At 33.5% G+C, this 3,927-nt stretch overlaps 1 long non-coding RNA gene across 1 annotated transcript in view; it reads right to left on the reverse strand.

The window, feature by feature from the left end:
• Nucleotides 1-3,479, reverse strand: part of LOC106462505 — a 10,475-nt gene extending 6,996 nt beyond the window's left edge. The window contains exon 1 of the long non-coding RNA XR_001290993.2: nucleotides 3,166-3,479. This is a non-coding gene — a long non-coding RNA (uncharacterized LOC106462505). The remainder of the gene's footprint in view (nucleotides 1-3,165) is intronic.
• Between the last annotated feature and the right edge of the window lie 448 nt (nucleotides 3,480-3,927).

The following is a 3,927-nucleotide window of genomic DNA, read 5'->3' on the forward strand; positions in this document are numbered from 1 at the left end:
GAAGAGTAAAGCTAAGCACGATCACCGAACATACCAACTAGAGTTCGTGTGAAGAGTAAAGCTAAGCATGATCACCGAAACATACCAACTAGAGTTCGTGTGAAGAGTAAAGCTAAGCATGATTACCGAAACATACCAACTAGAGTTCGTGTGAAGAGTAAAGCTAAGCATGATTACCGAAACATACCAACTAGAGTTCGTGTGTACATGTTAGGGTTTGTAAGTCAAGACAAGTGATTATTATATAGAGCAAAACATGGACGTTTATATAAAAATGATTGACAGGTTAACTAAAGAATGATCCCGAAGTCACACGATGTTGTCAGTAAATCGGCTGCTATTGAAAAATGATAAGAATTAAAATATATACTCGCTAAAACAAGATAATCAAATACAGATTTTAAATATATGCAGCAAGAGAAACATCATTCGGAACGTTCGCTATTAATCCGTAATTAAAAATAATACGTTATTATGAAACCGGTAATTTCAAAACATCAGTTATTACAGATACGTTAAAACGAATTCCCATTTCACGTCTTTACCTTGAAATCAATAAAAACATTTTCGAGATACTAAGACCGGATCTTGTTTTCTCTGCTCCATCTATTTTTAAAGAGCAAATATAGTATATTTTCTAGAAATCCAGTCCGTGGTTGAAAATGTTATCTAAAAGAGTTTGCTTTTTCAATGTGTCTGTTGATAATTACATATTTACTAAATTAAACTAAAGCACAAAACAGAAACAAGATTTATGTCAAAATATATTATCAAAATCAAAAACAATAAAACTTAAAATAAGAACTTAAACAGGTCAATGGAGGGAATTAAATAAATTGGGTTATTACTATTGCAGCTTTTGTAAAGCTGCATTTAAGAACTGTTTGTTAATTGACTTAATTCCAACTCGCCGATTAAAAAAAATCTAGTGAAGATAAGCTCTAGAGTAACATAGAGCAATATAAATAATGATATTGGGGTGATACTTATTGTATAATGAGTCATTCGAATATTATGATTTAAGATCAAAAGCTCAAGAAACATAAGAATGAAAACAAAATGTTCAGTTCTTTCACGTAGACCCGAGACCACCCCGAGTCTATGGAAGCCTTTTCAGAAGGAACCTGTTATCAGTTGTTTGTAATGAACAATAACCTGAAAGAAATACTTATGAAAATTATAGTAGATTAGATAGGTGCGGTGGGACTTGAAACCTTGGTGAAAGCGCCCTCAGTGTCACGGTAGTAGGTAAGGAGAGTTAGAAAAGTAACAAAAACCATGAAAAAACAACATCATGAACTCACTTACACGTAATAGTTCTTGGAACTTTAAAAGTGGCAGTAACTTCTAATAAAATAGTATTTTGTGAACCATTAACGTCACAGCACAAGTTTCTTATTCCTAGAGAAACATTCAAAAGTTATTATTTTTCTGTAATAACACCTTACTCTACTCTAAAACTAGTGTTGCATTAGACATCTAGCGGTTGGAAGTAGTGTTCTGTCTGGGTTTGTCATGTTCTGGGTCAAGATCCTGAAGTTTTTTTTAATCCAATTAATTAAATATTTTCAACTTACAGCCTACACAACACATGTCAGACAAAAACAAAAGCATACACGTGATAGCCCACGGACTGTATCTGGTCCATACACAATATTAAATCACATTGAAAACAAGGCTTAGTTCGATAATACAAAAACCTAACGTGACATTGTGATATCACAACTTTCATGTAATTTTGTTTTTACGTATTATGTTCTTCTACTGACTTTAGAAGTTGTCGATAGGTGTAAATAAATACGAACGTACATACTGACCATTAGTTTTTCACTACTTCGAAACGTAGATAAAATCATTTATATTAAATTACATTTGAATCATTGTTACAGTACTGGTTTAGTACAACGAGGAAACGTGGCAAGAACCGATAGGTGTTTAGCTACACGTTATTGGTTAAAAAGGAAACGAGTGTACAAACAACTGCATGTTGTTGTGTCAAGCTGAGGCAAAGTCTACAAACTTTACAAAACAGATTCGGTGTTGTCTGTATTATGAGCAACTTCTGAACACCAGACTAAAACCATAAAAAAAGGAAGTGTATTATCTGATTACAAAGTATACAAATGTTACGTTTTAGTTTAATTTATTTAAAATATCAAATTTTTTACATCAAATACGTTCGGGTAAAATACCGTAACGCAGTAAGTTAGTTCCGCTTTGTTAATCCATTTTTCAAGAATCGATACACACAACGTGCTAGGACATGGATTCTATCGCATATGCATTAGAACAAAACGTGCCTTCCAGAAGTCTAAGAATAATTAACTTTGCACTTCGAGGTTTCACAGACATTACCAATCGTAAGTTCTGATACTGATAGTAATATAGCAAGGTTCATTATTTAATTTCTGTGGTGCATATTGGTGTATAGAATATTAGAAATAAACGACCTTATAACACCAAATTGTTGTTTTTATTCAAATAGACACTCAACGTTTTGCTTTACAATTTCTTCAGAAGCGTTCCTTTAAGGTCATTTATTTCTATTATTAATATTGAAGGTTGTTCTTCATCGACGAAAAAGAGGGAGGATAATTTACCTTCTGGGGGGAGGGGAACACCCTTCAAAATACTAATTAGTTCCTACCTTACTTAATGTCTAAAATCTGAGCAGATGTTTTCCAGAACCTATTAAAGATTGAAACCTACGATAATACACTTGTGTTGCTAACTGCAAAGTCATGAACAGTTTTTTTTGTTTTTTTTTACCAGTATCTAATAATTTTAGTCTCGTTTGGTTTTCCAGTCATTGTTTATCAAACGCAAAGATTGAGTTTCGTTTAAACTTTAATGTGAAGAAATATTTGAAATTGCCACACCAAACCCTAACATTTTTATACATCATTTTATCAAAACTCTTCTGTCATATTTTAAGCAACAGTGCTTATGTATTAAGTCTATTACTCTTGTGTTCGTGCAAAAAATCGTATCTACTCTCTGTTTACATTTATATCGAACAGATATTTGGCGAGACGTTTCACGTTAATTTTCAACTGTTCATATATAAAAGTCATCTAACCTTCAAGTTTAATGTTCTCTGTTCTGAGAACCTGTACTACTAATGTTTAATACTAAGAAATGCTAAACAAACACGCGGTCTCTTACCTTGTGTTGGTGATGATAACAAATGGCGTATTACAGTAGTTACAGGTTTGGTACGAAGTTCCTAGCCGAGAAAAGTCAATGCCTTTTCGGTCGTGTCCTTTACCGGTAATTTCTAGATGTCGGCCACAGTACAACAAATATTAGTACAGTGCGTTTAACTAACAATATTACTGCTTAAAAACTTTTGTAACTGACCATGCCATGTCGAAAACCACAAGACAGACTAAATGTCAAGCTTGACTCTTCCAACTTTCCTCTCCTTGATCGAGCACAAGCTCGTGTGTTTTCACCTCCACGAGCTTTCAGGTTTTAGTCTAGTCCCCATAACAATATAACATTGATTTAGCGTAAGAAACACGGGGCGTGACGTCATGATAATGCCAACCAATCACAGAGGACTGCTGTCGTCATCGGTTAGTTGACCTAAAGCGGAAAGTTAGTTATCCAATACCAGTGGTTGGTGTTAGCTTATGATCATATCGTTCATGTATAAAAACATTTGAAAACCGGTATCGTCAGCTGTGGTTGGGATTAATATCATTTGTGTTTTATATGTGTTCAATCAGTCGAAATAGAATTTTAAAAAAATGCTTTCGCCCAATTTTTAGAAGAATTTCTATCGTTGATGAATTAGAATTCAGTGTTGGTTTGAATATCTTTTTTTAAGTATATTCTCACATCTTGTTCTTTGCTGGAACCCTATATTATGGAAAAGTTCTTTCATCAGCAGTTCCAATACATTCCTCTTCCAGATGTTTGAAG

This window comes from Limulus polyphemus, unplaced genomic scaffold (genome assembly GCF_000517525.1).
Source record: "Limulus polyphemus unplaced genomic scaffold, Limulus_polyphemus-2.1.2 Scaffold1185, whole genome shotgun sequence".
Classification (NCBI taxonomy): Eukaryota; Metazoa; Arthropoda; class Merostomata; order Xiphosura; family Limulidae; genus Limulus; species Limulus polyphemus.